This window comes from Vicugna pacos, chromosome X (assembly GCF_048564905.1).
Source record: "Vicugna pacos chromosome X, VicPac4, whole genome shotgun sequence".
NCBI lineage: Eukaryota > Metazoa > Chordata > Mammalia > Artiodactyla > Camelidae > Vicugna > Vicugna pacos.
The window spans coordinates 88,025,923-88,043,305 of NC_133023.1; positions in this window are offsets into that span (position 1 = coordinate 88,025,923).

Below are 17,383 nucleotides of genomic sequence, written 5' to 3' on the forward strand. Positions count from 1 at the left end.
TTTGAAAGATGTGTTATGCTGCATTTCATTACTTTTCTCCTTACCTCGTTCTTCTTTTGTTTTAAAATAAGTGATGAGGCTTTTGGTGAAGATTAAGCACTAGCAGACAGTAATGCAATGGCCCAAACAGGGTTTTAATTGGAACCTGAAATCCTGTGAAAAAATAAGAAATTAAATCATTAATAAAATGCATTTCCAAGAAGACACTATGTTGATATATGTTATGTTCAGAAGCCTTCATTATTTTTTCTATAAGATTCTGATAGACATACTTGTGAAATCTACAATTCACCAGCCATGCCACATTAAGGCTATGTAATGAAACTCCAGCCCTTTCCAAGTTCCAAATATCAAGGAATAAATAAGAAATCCATAACAATTTTCCTTTTACAAATGTTAGCATTTTCATGTCAACATTAATCCTCATGTTTCCTTACAATGTTACAGTACATTCATTACTTAATGCAATCCTGGGAGTACTACAGAAGTATTTCAACATGTCCCAAGCAAAACCACGGCACAATGTTAAACAATTCAAGCTGCTACATGGCTGAAAGTTTAGAATGAAATGTTATTTCTCTGGAGACTTGCAAAGACTCTAATTACAAATGTCCCCTCTAAAGAAAATCATGAGAACAATCTTCTAGTGACTCATAGGTTATAGCAGGTATGTGACTAAGGCACATTACAGAAATAAAAATGCAGATGACAAATTGTGGAGTACAAGATGTGTGATCCTATCTAAAAGACACTTCATTATGCATGTGGTCAACTCATAATTCTTGAGAAACTCTAGACCCCCTTTTGTTTAAGAGTAATGCAAAAATAGTTTATATTGAAGAGCTTAAATCTAGTTGGGGGACCCAACTTCAAATGTTACAACTACAGATTAATCCACGTACATTGAGGGTAATGATTTATCATTCAAATGGCATGTCATTACACTTTATAATTGCTTTTGGTCATCTGTTTTAGGGAGTAGGAGTTTAATTTTGTAAAGAACGTGTTTCTCTGTTGTATACATATTAAGATGAGTAGGTACAGGTAAGATACTACACTACATTCTGTAATATATTCTATAAAGAGATGCACATGCCACTTTTATGCATTGCCTTTTACTATTTGGTAGTAAATGTAAACAATAAAAATTATATATAGTATAAACACCTAAAATCTTCTTTACTTCCCCTTGCCTCGTTGATTTCAAATGGCTTATTTGCTTGGTAAACTTTAATGCAGATAAATCCAAAGCGTATACTATTGGCATTTAAAAGGTCACACATTTTTCAAGTATATTCTATCAATGATAACTTGCTACTCTACTGCATTTATTCTGTCATATGCTGATGAGAAGATGTATCCCAAAAATGATCAGCATGATTGCAATTCTCCTCTGCTTCTGTCTTCTGTCTCTAATATATTAACATCCCAACAATATTTTGCATTTTGATAAACACATTCAAATCCATTCTTTCAACAAATATTTATTGATCACAAAATATTCTAAATGCCAGGCAAAAATAAAATGAAAAAAATTAAAAGGTGAATTAGACATGAACTCTGCCTTCAGGGGACTTTAGAGTCTAGTAAGGGAGATGACAACTCATTATTAAAAAGAAGGTGATGAGTATCATAAAGAAGCATAGGGAGCAAAAAAGCTACACTAGTTCAGGGGAAGAAACTTTGCTTCCAACTGTGAGGATCAAGGAAGATTCTGTGGAGTATGCAGCATTTCTACAGGTCTTTAAAGGATTCGAGCAATTAGAGATCAAACAAAGCATTTGGCAGAGAGAAAACTTATGTGAAAAGACTATAAGAGGAAAGTGCGGGCAGATTTGAAACTGGTGGGCAGCTTTATTTAGCTGAATTACATGGAACGTGGATTGAGGTAGAGGTAAGGCCTGAAGGATAGATGATTATCAGACAATGGAGAGACTTAAATATAAGCCGAAGGAAATGGAACTTGTTTCCCTAAGCGATAAGACTCACTAAAGTTTTTCCCAAGCAGGGGGACAATGTGACAGGATTTTGTTTTACCAAGATTAATCTGGCAGAAGCATGAATAATGAATTTGAAAGTTGAGAATAGATAATAGGAGTGGAGGCAGTTAGGAAGCTATTGTGATAGTCCATGTGAGAGAGATTAAGGACCTGAATTAGGGCAAAAGCAACAAAAATGAAAAAGATGAAATAGATGTGAAAAATGCTTTTCTAGGTACATGACAACTAACTATAAACCCCGGAAATGCTGATCCTGAAGGACTGGGAGGATGGTGGTGCCATTAACAATGATGGGAAATATAAGAGAATTAACTAGTAGGTGTTAAAGAAGAGGATAGAAAGGAAATTTGGTTTATTTTAAATTTGTAGTGCTGGCGGGAGATGGCCCTGCAGGCATATGGATGGTATAACTGGTGTCCAGAGAATTCTAGGCTGCATAAATAGATGTGGGAAGCATCTGCATTCATTTATTCAATTAACATTTAACGAGCACCTAAGATATACCAGACATTAGAGGTAAAAAGATAAATACTACACTGTCCCATGCCCCAGGGAGCTCATTGTCTAATAAGGGAGAGAGTCCCAGCAATAGAAAATTATGATTAAATATGGAAAGTTCAATCATCAAGGTTTGAATTAATATAATCATATATATGGTGCACCTGATACATCATAAAAGGGTCAGAGAATAAGTCTGAAAAAAAGCAAAGCCTGACTTGTGTTTAAAAGATGAGGAAATATTCATCAAATGAAAGGGCAGCATTTGAAGTAAAAGGAATAACAAGAGCAAAGATGTGAAGGCTTAAACAGTGTGGTGTGTGTGAAAGTATTACAAATGTTTGCTATTGCAGCAGGGAAAATGTAAGAGGTAAGGATTCAAATGCAGTTTAGGGCTAGATTGTCCACTTTCTTGGACACCAAAATAAGGCACTTGGATTTATTTAGTAGTCAATGAAAAGCTAGGGAAAGTTTTCCGGCACAAGGGTGGTTTGATTGTATCTGTGCTTTAAAAAAATTAACTTAGTAGAAGAAAGCAGGATTAATTATAATGGGGAAGGTCTGTAGATGGAGGGGACAGTTAGGAGGCAGTTGCAAAATTTCAAATGTAAGTGAGGGTCTTACACTAAGGTGCTGGTACAAGTAATGGAAATAGGGGACCAATTCAAGATATATAATGGAGGCAGGATTGACTAGAGTTGATTGCTCTGGTGTAGTAGGAAACCACAACCATACAGTTTATAACCACATTCTCAAACTATACAGAAATTACTTGTCTCTATATATCTTGTGTTGATTACACAACACACTAGACAGCCAGTTGACATGAATCAACCTTTTGCTAAACAAATGCTATACTAGATCTAAAACCATTCCTCATCGTAGTTCTTGTCCACATGTACATAGGTGTGATAGAATTATAATTCACTTAGAATTCATGAAGAAATATTTGCAAGTACAAAACCTTTTTTTCTTATTTTTTCCTTTTGATTTACCATCACAGAACTAGGAGTATTGGCTTTAAGCAAGCACATAGTTGATTATGCTATAGTTCCATAGACAGTAGAATTCCATTTCAATTTTGCTTGTTTTACTTGACCTATGAATCAAAAAATCTGGCTAGGACACATAACCCATGTTTTTTCTTATGTTTATGTGTATTTCTTTTGAAAAACCATTTTTAAACATTTTTATTGAGTTATAATCATTTACAATGTTGTGTCAAATTCCAGTGTAGAGCACAATTTTTCAGTTATACATGAACATATATATATTCATTGTCACATTTGTTTCTCTGTGAGCTACCATAAGATCTTGTATATATTTCCCTGTGCTATACAGTATAATCTTGTTTATCTATTCTATATTTTGAAATCCCAGTCTGTCCCTTCCCACCCCACTTTAAAATAGTAAAAACAAAAAAGTGATAAAATAGCATACATAATAGGTAGGTAGGTAGATATATAGATAGATAGATTGATAGAAAGAGATAGGTAAACAGATTAATAGATTAAAATATTTTACCCAGGTGAATTTCATCATAGCTGAAGCACACTTTCAGTTTTGACTTACTTTATTTTAACCATTTGGGGCAAGAGTCTTTCTAAACTCTATTTCACACTCTTGAGCTTGCTTTACAGAGGAAACAATGCACATAAATTCAACACTTCCCTAATGGCATCAAGTCCTCTGCTTTAGCATCAATTATTACAGTATTTATGAGAACTAAAGAGGCTATTGGTAAATGTAGAGATGTTTGTTGGAGTTGTCCTTCGCTTAATGGATTAGAATTTTTAAGTAACTCATTTGATTTAGTTTTAGCTCTTTTTTGGGGGGGGGGTCTCCTGAGTTGGTATAATAGGTTCTGGCACCCTCTTCATTCCCTTCAAATTTGGTACTTATAGTCTAGGAATACCATGCAAAATTCATTAGACTTGTGTCTAAAGTAAAAGTAAGTTTAGTCTAAGTACAGGCCAATAAGACTTGGTTATTTGTGAAGCACAAGAATCATAGTGCTTGGATTCCAGCTCATGTGTATGAGTTGACACACATCTAGAGATATTTGGTTGGACGTCTTAACTGCGTTATTCAATTGATTAAGAGATAAGACAGCCTTAATTCCCTAAACTAATATAACACATGTTAAAAAAAAACACTGGGGGAAAAATAGAAAACAAGTTGGTAGTCATTGCATTTTTCATCATTACATGGACTGAAAGAGTATCTAAAATAACTCTATTAATATTATTAAATTATTAAACTGTATTCAGTCTCTTCTCTCTGGGAAGAACTAAAATTAAGCCTCAAATTAGACTTAGTCTCAAAAAGCTGGAAAATCATTGCAAATAGTAGTTACTATTTATTGAGCGCTTACTATGTATACTGGTCATTATTTTAAGTGCTTCAGATTCATCCCTTCCTTTATCTCAAAGGCCCAATGAGCTGGGTGCTATCATTATCCTGATTTTAGAAGTAAGGCAATGGAGGCACAGCAAGGTAAATCACTTGTCCAAGATCAAATAGCTTATAAGTGGTGAAGACAACACTTAAACTTTTAGGTTTATTAAATCACATTGAGCTGAAGTTTACCATTGAGTTTCCATAATGAAGAGCCTGTTTGAGCAAACTAAATTAAAAGTGTGAATAAAACAGAAAGAAAAATATTTAACCTACTTAAAATGAAAGTAAGTTGTCCTAAATGTATTATTAATTTGCAAGTAAACAGGTCAATTATAGCTGAGTCTTGTCTGTTTCTTTAACTAAGATTTTATAGGGCTTATATGTAAAACTTAAATCAAAACAGTTTGATATAGGTACCTTAAAGGTGTATGTATATTTCTATATGTCTATATATATGTCTATATGTACATATATATTTCATTCCATATTGCTATAATTCAGTCTTTCTCACTAATTCAAACAAGCTTTAGCTTGAATTATTCAATCTAAGTAGGATTCTAGTATGCACCATCCTTCACTTAAAGGAGTCCTTCTCATTACTGAGAATAATCTTTTCTTGAACTTTATTGAGGTATAATTGCACACAATAAAATGCATCCATGTTAACTATACAGTTAATGTTTTAACAAATGTAATTATTGGTAATGTCTTGACACCAAAATTAGATATAATCAGGAAGCCATTCTTGCGAATAAATAAAATTGCATTTCTGTTATTCAGGTGTTAATAAAAGCTATCAATCACACAATAACCATCAAAAACTTTAAGCATCTTGAGGTTCCATGAGATAGTATTGTTCAGTTTTGTGCTGCTATTATTCTCTGAGGAAAGAATGTATGCAATATGATTCCAGAAGAGGAGAGAGGACACTAATGTATTCCAAGGTCCTCAAACCCTGTTAGGTATTTGAGAATGAAATCCAGAGATTAACGATGAAGACTTTCCTTAAAAGTTACTTGCAGAGGCATCTAAATTGGAACAGAAGAAGTAAAATTATCTCTGTTTGCAGATGACATGATCTTTTATGTAGAAAACTCTAAATATCCCACAAAAAAACTGCCAGAACTAATACATGAATTCAGCAAAGTAGCAGAATATAAAATTGACACTCAAAAATCATGTGCCATTTCTATACACTAACAATGAATAATCCAAAAATGAAATTAAGAAATAATTCAATTTACAAAAGCATCAAAAAGAATAAAATACTTAGGAATAAACTTAACCAAGGAGGCTAAAACACTAATAAACTAAAAACTACAAAATTACAAAATATTGCCAAAAGAAATTTAAAAGGCACAAATAAATGGAAAAACATCTGTGTGCATGGATCGGAAGACAATATTGTTAAGATGTCAACACTACCCAAAGTGATTTACAGATTTAATGTAATCCCTCTCAAAATCCCAATGACAGTTTTTGCAGAAGTAGAAAAACCCACTCTAAATCTCAACTGGAATCTCAAGGGCCCTTAAATAGCCAACCAATTTTGACAAAGAATAACAAAGTTGGAGTTCTCTCACATCCTGATTTCAAAACTTGCTACAGAGCTACCATAGTTAATACAGTGATACTGTCATAAAGACAGATATATAGACCAATGGAATAGAATATAGGCCCCATAAATAAACCCTTGCATATATGGTCAAATGATTTTCAGCAAGAGTGCTAAGACCATTCAATGGGGAAAGACAGTCTTTTCTGACAAATAGTGTTGGGGAAAATGATATCCACAAGTAAAAGAATGAAATTGGACATAGATAAGTATACACCACATAGAAAAATTAACTGAAGATGGATGAGAGACATATATGTAAGTGCTGAAACTATAAAGCTCTTAGAAGAAAACAGTGGAAAAGCTTCATATCATTTGATTTGGCAATGACTTCATAGATATGACACCAAAAGCAGAGCCAACAAACACAATAAATAAGTTGGAATTCATCAAAATTAAAAACTTCTGTGCATTAAAGAACACTGTCAACAGAGTTAAAAGTTAATCCATGAAATGAGAAAAAATATTTGCAAACCATGTATCTGAAAATATACTTAATGCCATAGAACCGTACACCTAAAATGGTTAAAATTTAAATTTTATGTTATGTATACTTTACTACAATAAAAAATAAATTTAGAAAGTTACTTGCAGACAAACAGAGAATGACATCAGGATCAGTTCCAAGCTTTGTCACCTATCAAACTATGTAATCTTAGGCAAGTGGCTTGTACAAGAAACTTTATTTCTCTGAATTGATTTACTTGTGAAATTAGAATCTTATTAGCACTCTCCTCATAGGCTGTTTTCAGCATTAAATGAGTGAAAGTACAGTGTCTAGCACATTGTTTGTTACAAGAATGTTTGATAATTAGTTTTTGTCCTTCTTGTTACTGCTCTTGGTGGTGCTCTCAGGGACTGACATACACACACTTTCCTAAGAGGACCTCAAGGGAAATGGAAAGTATTTTTCAATGTTAGGAGCATTAAAGAGACTTTAGTCAATGTATCCTGAAGCCTCTATGTTGTCTTCTTCTAATAGTCTAAGGGAAACATTGGCAGATGTTGCTGACTAACTGGATATTGGAAGCACTGAAGAGAAGCTGCCTACACTCATTATTGAAGAAAATGCTCAATTAGAAGTTAGTCAAAAAATATTTACTATTTCCCTTTCTATACCCACAAGTTCTTTGAATTCACGTTAAAAACCATCCAGATAAAGAAAAGGAACAATGATACCTAGATATAGGAGAGAAGAGAGATTAAATAATTAAAAGTAATTTCAAGCTTTGTTCCTGACTAATTGGCAGCTTTAGTTGGTTCTCTGTAGACAGAGGTAGAGTCTTCAAAAAGGCTACTAAACTTAGTACTACGGTCTGAATGTTTGTGTCCCTCAAAATTCATGTTAAAATCCTAATCTCACAAATAAGGACACAGCCCTCTGAATGGAATTAATTTCCTTATAAAAGAGACCCCAGAGAGATCCCTTGCCCCTTCCCTTATGTGAGGACACAGAAATTGGCAGTCTGGAACCCAAAAGAGGGTCTTTGTCAGAACCTGCCCATGCTAGTACCCTGATCTTAGACGTCTGGCCTCCAAAACTATGAAAAATACGTTTCTGTTGTTTATGAGCTTCCATGTCTGGGATATTTTGTTATAGCAGCCTGAAAAGACTAAGATACTTAGGGACAAAGAGATGACACATAAGAACTTCCCATGGGACAGAAATGTGAGACTGGAAGTGCTGGCAAGACATAGACTAGAGGTAAACATCAGAAAATAATTGCCATATATATATATATATATAAGAATTGAAGTATCTGAATGGTCAGCATTCATTAGCAGGAGAGTAGAGCTGTGCAGTATATAATACTTTAAGATATGCAGGAGTCAGAGTGTTCCATTTGCAACAATGAAAAAATTGGCAGGAAAAGTTATTGCCTCTTCATGAGGAGACTGAACAAGATGATCTATAAGTTTCCTGCCATTTTTTATTTTATAGTATTCTGAGCTTTAGAGAAAATTGAGGCTAGAACATGTCAATGCTCATGTTAAGAAGAAAGATCAAGCAATAAAACAAACAGCTAAGATGTGGTCACAGGAGTGGGAAGAGAACCAAGATGGTTTAGGGTTTAAGAGGAGCAGAAAGGAGGGAGTTTGATAAAGAAGGATAAAGTTACAGCAATGAATGAATGATAGCAGAATAAAGTAAATTTGTATTGTTCTTCATATGTGCTGATCAATGGATCAATGTCAGTCTGTGCAGAGATCTTCTTACACATTGCCTGGTTCTGAATTTGGTCTTATCTTGGTCAACATTTATATCTGTAATTTCAGTGAGCAAACAGAATCCAGATTATCTGCAGGTAACACAAACCTGGAGTGATAGCGAGATGTTAGATGATAGACTAGAGTCACAAAGTTCTCAAGATCCTCTGATTAGGTGATGAAAACAGATACTTTTTGTTTGTTTCCTCACCATGCCTTTATTATTACTATCATTGTTTCGTGATAAGAACATTTAACATGAGATCTACCCTCTTAGAAATCTGAAAGTGTACAATACAGTATTGGTAACTATAGGCTCTCTAATGTATAGTGGATCTCTAGGACTTACTCATCCAACTGAAATTTTGTATTGAAAGGAGATACTTTTATACACATTTGCATCAGGGGCTAGAGTGATGGACTAAAAATTAAAGGCGAAAAATAGTAATAACAATTTCAGAGAGAAAATGTAAAAAAGTGAAAAAGAAAGATAAAAAATATCAATATCATGTATTTTGGTTGGGGAGGCCTGGCTTGACAGCAGTCTCTGTGCAAAAGACCTGGGGTTCAAAAACACAAACTGATCAGTCAGTGCCATCCTTGGCTATACTGATAAATATGTAGTGTCCAGACTCTAGAGGGTATTGGGCATCAGTCCACTCTCTGAATGGTTTGGACCTCTCTGCAGTGAAGTGCTCAATCATGGACAGACACAGGTTCTAGAAGGGACATTTGACAAGGGTGGTGAGAATGGTGAAGGGAACACGGTGGTACCAGTTGTTATGGGTTCAATTGTTTCTCCTCACCAAAAAGACATACAAGCATACCTTGGAGATATCGTGGGTTTGGTTCCAGAGCACTGTGATAAAGCAAATTTCACAATAAGGTGAGTCACCTGAATTTTTTGATTTCCCAGTGCCCATAAAAGTTATGTTTACACTATACTGTAGTCTCCTAAGGGTACAATAGCATTATGTCTAAAAAAAAGATGTACATACCTTAATTAAAAATACTTTGCTACTAAAAAATGCTAACCATCATCTGAGCCTTCAGCAAGTTGTAAGATCAAAGATCGCTGACCACAGATCACCACAACAAATATAATAATAATGAAAAAATCTGAAATATTGTGAGAATTACCAAAATGTGAAACACAGACACGAAGTGAGCAAATGCTGTTGGAAAAATGCCGCTGTCAGGCTTGCTCGACTCAGGGTTGCCACAAACCTTCAGTTTGTAAAAAGCGCAATTATCTGCAGAGCGGAATAAAATGAGATTTGCCTGGACTGAAGTCCTAACCCCCCCCCATATCTCAGAATGTAACTTATTTGAAGGGGGGGATCCTTACATCAAGTTAAAATGAGGTCATTAGGGTGGGCCCTAGTCCAATGTGACTGGTGTCCTTACAAAAAGGGAAAATAAAATACACATAGAGGGAAAATGATGTGAAGAGGTCACCTTGCAAAGATGGAAGCAAAAATTGGGATGATGCTTCCAAAGTGAAGAGGCTTCTGGGATCTTAAAGAACCTGTAAGAAGTAAGGGAGGATCCTTACCTACAGGTTTCAGGAGTATGGCTCTGCCAATGCTTTGATTTCAGACATATTGCCTCCAAGGTTGTGAGTAAATAAATTTCTGCTTTTATAAGTCACCAGTTTGTGGTACTTTATGATGGCAGCCTTAGGAACCTAATCAAACAATTAAGAATAGTTGGGGATCTGAGGGAACAGCAGCTTAGAGGATAGAAGGATTGTGATGACTGCCCTTCAGTATTTTTAGTCAAAGATTCTTAGTAGCAGTTCTGGTCCAGAAAAAGAAAATTACGACTTCAGAAAAATAAAGAAAAAAAGGTAAAATCTTTAGTTTTCTGCACTAGGAGTTATTTTTGCCTCAAGGGTTCAAGAAGAGTAGAATTTAAGAACTGATTGCCAATTAGCACAGGGACTTATTGATTGGTTTGGTTTGTTTTTTCATCTTCACCCTCTTTTCTGTATATGGTTTCCTTTATTTTATATCCTGTGTTTATGCCACTGACATGTTCATACTGGTATATATATACACAGCATAATAATTTTTAAAAATATTTATCATTTTTCCTCAGTTAGATGCATTTATTTATTTTCTACTTCTATAAGAAAAATAAGAAATTATATTCACACAGTTCTGGTTTTAGGGAACAAGGCACAAACAAAGGATGCTCTGTACATAGCTGTAAACCTGTGGCAGCATTAAACACATTCAGTAGTTCCACACATTTGAGTAGTTACAATTTGAGTCTGTTTAGCTCTGGCTGATGCATTTTAAAAAATTTCCTAGGTGAATAAGGAATCCAGGGAAAAGCAGGCAGGCAGCCAGTCAGCAAGCCGGTGACATCCATGAAATACTTGTTCATCTTGGCAGTTTTTCTGGCACTGGGCTTGTCTTCTGAGACTAGGTGTCTGATTGACAGGTATTCTTTTGATGTAACCAATGAATGAGATGCCATTGGTAGCGACTGTCATTAATTCTTGGCTAATTAATATACCCACCCAACCATTGATTTCTATAAGAAAACCTGTAGGGCCTCTGGACCTGGAGGTAGAGTAGGTAGAGATAAAGTAATGAGGGTGGTTTTCTTAAAGAACATTGGAGAATTCAAACACACAAGTGATTGTTAGACCATTCAAAATAGTTGCCTTGGAAGGTTAATCTGGATACTCCACATTTTTTTAAAAATGCATACATTCTTGGATATTGTCAAGCTATGCTGAAAGGAAGCAAATCCCATGAAGACCATTCCAGTGTACAGTGTATAACTTTGAAAGGCCTGAGAGGTACAAAGGAGGTTGTTTTGCCCTTCTAGGCCCACTGTCTGAGAACAAACTGAGAGACTTATAGAAATAGTCTCAAGATGCCATGACGCTCTCTAGTCACTCCGTCTGGCAGAGTAGTTGACCTCAGTAGTCGGTCTGCATCATTGCCTGCAGTCCCTACCAAGGGGAGGTGGAAGGCTGGGGGCCCAGCTATGTGGCTGGGAAGGGAGGCTGGCTTCTGGGGCTGGCCCTGGGCTCTGAGGAGGTGAGGCTGCACCTTGGCTTGAAAGAGTGCAGGGGCTGAGTTTGTAGCACTGGGGAGTAGGGGTGTAGATTGTCAACAGGGTAGGAAGAAATAGGCTGCAATAAGAAGGGCTAGAGGGGAGGGTAGAAGGGCAGAGTTTGGGGGAAATGCTTCCACTAGGTCGGGGGGCTGGGTATGAGAAGGACTTGCAAGCTGCTGGGGGTAGGGGTGGGGAAAAGGGAGATGGGAGCCCGCTCACCCCAGGGGATGGGGCCGGGGAATAAAAAGAAAAGAAAGAGTCTCTGCAGTGGTTTCCAGGCATTTCAGGCCTGGTGAAGACGATCAGTTGGAATGTAGGAAGAAAATATTGAACTGATATTTAATTTTAATCTTTTAAAAACATATTTTTGTGGAGCTTTGTGATGTACTTAATAATTAGTATGCTTAGTATATGTGCATAACTTATAAGTGAATGAAATGCTTATATTGAGTTATAAGTTCATTTGTAAAATATGGAAAATAGTAATACGTAATTCATAGGATTGTGTCAAGATCAGATGGGTTAATACATGCCACACACTTATAAGAGTGCCTAGAAGATACAAGCACTATGTAAGAGTTAGCTATTATTATTATTATAGGGTTCAGTTGCAGGAGATTTGGTGAGCTCAGCTTCCAGGAGTAAAAGAAGAGAGTGGTACTCAGTAAACATTAGCTGTTATTATTATTGAAATAATTTCTAAACAGTTTCTAGCCTCCAAATCCTATTGAAATGATAGCAAAAATATAAAATAAGATTATGTCAATAACACTAGAAAACTGGGGAGGTGGCATTAATGAACCAGAAGCTCTGAGAAATATCTATGTATTACGAATTAGCTGAGACCAAGCTGAAAGTGAAAACAGGGCAAAGGAACTACAACACAGCGCACTCGAAACAGAGACTGATAGAAAATGAGTTTTCCCAGGAGAATCTGGGCTAAACTCAAAATTAGGGTCAGAAATAATTAGGCATGACGGCATAGATAGCTTATGGGTATGGTCAAGGGGCTAATTAGTTTTAGAAATGCTAGAGGTTGGGGGAGTTCCCTTTCCTACAGAATATGCCATAAGCTCCCTTGCTTCAAAGCAAGGTCCTGGGCATACTAGAGGGAGGTGCCTGTCAGAGTATACCCCTCTCACTCATTGAATCACATGGCCAGCAAGTCTCAACTCCAATTCACTACTAGTGAAAAAGTTAAGATCGTAAGTGCTAGGAAAACCCACTCCAGCTATGAAATGTGGTCAAATAAGACCTTCATTTGTGAAAATGAGCAGAGAATCAAGATTCATCACACTTTTGAAGAGAAACAGCAGAAATAAAAGAAGGCAGATATTGATCAGAGAAACCAATCCTGAAGCAAACCAAGTTACTGAATAAATAAAACAGATGAGAACTCTTAAAATCATTAATGGGTCCTTAAAGGCAGGAGCATATTGAGTTCTAAAATGGGATTCTATGTTAATGAAACAAACAGAAAACTCTAAATGATTATGGTAAACTAAAAACATGATAGCTGATATTTTAAAAATCAGTTTGAGAGCTGAACTGGCAGAATGGGCATCCTCGACTCCTAAGTTTATGGTCTAGAAGACTGTACCAGAGGATTGTCCTGGGGTGCACTGCAGAAAGATAATGACTAAAATTATATTTTTAAAGAGAAAACTGAAGAAACATGAAAAGTATATTTTAAACAAAAAAAAAGGGAGAAGAAGAAAAAGAAAATGGAGAGGAGGGAAGGGGAAGGAAGGGAAGAAATTAGTTTTCTCGAAAGACTTTCTTCTTTTGGCTTCTAAGAAAATACTGTCCTCCACTTACTTTATTGGTTATTCCTCTGTCTCACCCTCTTCCTAACCTTTGATATTGAGATAGCCTAGGTCTCAAACTTCTGTCTTCTCTTCTCTATCTAAACTCATGCCTTAGATGACTTAATCCAGTTCCAGGAATTTAAATACCATATACATGTGGATGACTTCTAACTTTATATCTTAACCCATATTTCTTCCCTGAACTCACATATTTTGTTGCCCATATAATATGTGTACTTGAAGGTATAATGGACATAGAATAATTCACATGGCCATGTTCCTGAACTTAGTAAGTGACTGAGTTCATTTACTCAGTTGATTAGGCCCCAAGCCTGGAAGTCACTATTGACTCTTTTTTTTTCTTACCTCCCCAAAACCAAACTTTCAGCAAATCTAGTGAAGTCTACCTTCAAAATTTATCCAAAATTGTCTACTTTCCCTGCCTCAAATATGGATCCATGCATTTCTTTAAGAAGCCCTGGTTCCTTTCAGTGGGGGAATGTAATTTAAGCACTAAGTAAGACCTTGTTACTCTTTGCTGCTGGGGTGTCACTGCTCTTTGGCTTCTTCAGTGAACAGAGCTAAGAAGTGCCCCATTCCATATTTGTATTTCCTTTATTCCTCAGTGAGGATCCTGCTTCCCAATAATATCAATATTTTCTGTATCCTAGAATATACACAGTTTCAGAATAATAAACCAAAACGAGTTCTGAAAACAAACATCAGTAAACATCAAGATTTCTTTATATATATTTTTTTGTGTTTAGACTATATCCCTGCCAGTGTACAGCCAGAGTATTAATTTAAATATTACTTGAATTAAAAATTTTTTCTTGATGTGCTTATGTTATTTATTTGATATTACTATTATGATCTTTTTAAAAATTGGTTTTAATTTGAGTCTGATATATTCATCTTCTTGATTTAATTTTATTATTTGAATTTTTAAAGCATTTATATGTTATAAAAATCAAAACTATGTAAGAAGATATACTCAGAAAAGTTTTCCTTCCATCTCTCCACTCTCCACCCTAATCTTATAAGTTATTTTCATCAGTTTCCAGACCATCCTGTGTTTCTTTTTGAAAAAGAAAATCTTGTGACAGAAGGTTAAGGATGCATTAAAAAAATAATGGAGTTATGTCAAATGGACACAGGAAGCAGTTTGAAGTGTCTCCCACTGGATACATTTGAGATAATTTGGGCATCAAGAAGAGTAATGATGACAATAAATTGAGATTAAAAATAATGAGTCCATAGTAGAAGTCTTGGGAGTGGATGAGGAAGACACAAAGAGAAAATTTCTTTGCTGAAGGATGACAGCTAATAATGTAGAAGGAATAATGGGATTAGAAGATCACTTTTATGTAGCCCCTTGTGTAATGACTAATTTGTGAAAAGATCATGATTGGATGATGAAACTATTCAATGAAATGTTGTTAGTAAACAGGATATTCACATGGTCTAAAAATGTTACATATAGCATGCTTACTAGTTACACGGGGGAAAATGTCCCCTTTACAATGGAGAGAATTAGCAGTCAGTACTTTAACCAAGTGTTCATGATTAGATTCTGTTTTTAAGATGGCCTGACATTTATGTACCTTCTGATGTTATATAGCAGGAAGTACACAGTATCACCTATGAGGTGTTCTAGCAGGAAATTTCTGACCTGAACATAATCACATGTTAGAGGAGTCCAGAATGTTCTGTAGGACAACTGGCCTGGACTCTTTATAATATTCAATGCCATGAGAAACAGAAGGAAGTAGAGGAACTTTATCTAGATCCGGGGAGAACAAAGAAACATTAGAATCAAATGCCACGTGTGAAATTTGTGCAGATCCTGGATTGAAAAATGTAAATGAAAGTGAAAATCTATGAAGTACATTTTTGGACAATTAGGATAATTTAGGATAAAAAGTGTTTTTGAATTACTGTTGACTTTCTTTGGTTAGATAATACTGCTGTAGCTGTATAGGGGATGATCTTTGCTGTTGGGAGATGCATGGTGAAGTAGTGTTTAATGATGTTGTGTCATGGTGTCTGCAGCCTATTTTTGGATGGTTTAACAAAGAAGGAAGTGTGTGTGTGTAGAGAAAAAGAAAAAATTGCAAAATGTATATCAAAATGTCACAGCTGCTGAATCTAGATGAATGGTGTATGGGTATTCACTGTACTTTCAAGTATTCTTTGGGGTTGAACATTTGTAAGCAAATAAGTAAAGCAATATATCCAGCATCCAACAATTTTCACTGTTTTCAATGCCAGCATTTAGCCCAAACCACTGTCATTCAAAAGGTAAGTTATTGCAGTAGCCTCCAATCTGGTGTCCTGCCTATATCTCAAGTTTTTTACACACCAGTAGAAGTGCTCCATTTAAAATGTAAGTCACATATGTCAGTTCTCCTGTCAAAGACCTCTGGTGGCTTTCTAACAATAAAAGTCAAAGTCAATACCATGCACCCCCCAGTACTTTTAAATTTTACTTTTTTCAGTAATGGTCCTTAAGACACAGAAAGATTGATGGGACTTTAAACATTACTTTGGCTTGCTGGTGTCTTTGCGTGTGTGTGTGTGTATGTATGTGTGTGTTTACATATTGATGAGGAGGAGATGAGCTATGTTAAATCCTCAACTTTTTAGTAAGAGTCAGTCATTTCAGCACAATTTTAGGTAAGGTAGTAAAAATGTGGAAGCAGCAACCCCATAAATCTCCAGAAAGATATGAGACAGCCATGTTACTTCCAAATGGCCAGCCAGCTGGTTAGAACTAAGTAATCCTCACTGATGATTGTAGATTATAGAAGCAGATTATAAAAGCAGAGATAGGCTAATTAGCAATAGACCTATCTTCGCCTTAATCCTTCCTCCAAACTTAAAAGTTCATTCCCACTTTCAAACCTGCCAAGCAGTCATAAAAGTGGGAGTGGGAATGGGGTGAGATGTAGTCTGAAAGGCCTTAAAAACAATTCCCAGCAGGGAGGGTATAGCTCAGCGGTAGAGTGCATGCCTAGCATGCACGAAGTGCTGGCTTTAATCCCCAGTAACTGCAGTAAAATAAAGAAATAAACAAACGAAACTAATTACCTTCCCCCCGCCAAAAAAAAACATTAAAAAAACCCAATTCCCTTTCTCGCCTCACCAAGGCCCAGTTTCATTTAGGTACATTCCACCAATTTGCCCTTTATTTAGCTTCAAAGCTGTTACATAGCTATTTTATAAATGTTCCTCTGTGCTAAACTCCATTTGTGCAACTAGGGTAGGCCACACAGAATTTTCTAGCTAATATTGTTCATAATTTTCTTTCCCATTAAGGCAGCATAAACTTTTGAATCAAACATACTTGATTACAGATCTGTTCCTTATTGACTGTATAGCCTTGTATAGTCCTTATCTACAAAGAGAGATCGGTATACTATTTTCCTTAAAGGCTAGTGCTCTGAAGACAAACTTTCAGGGTTTTTATTCCAGCCCTACCATTTCACCACTTACCGGCTTTGTGATCTTGTAAGTTACTTAACCTCTCTGTGCACCAGTTTTCCTTGACTGTTAAATGGGATAATAATGACTCACTTCATAGGGTTTTATGAGGATTAAAAATTCATAAATAATAAGTAATAAAATGTAAACATTTTGACTGAAAACTTACTATGTGATAGATTCTGTGCCAAGTGGTTTACATGTATTAACACATCTAATAGTATATGCAAAGGCCCTGAGTGCTGTATTTGAGAAAATAAAAGACCAGTGTGGCTGTTGTGTAGTGAGTAAGAGAA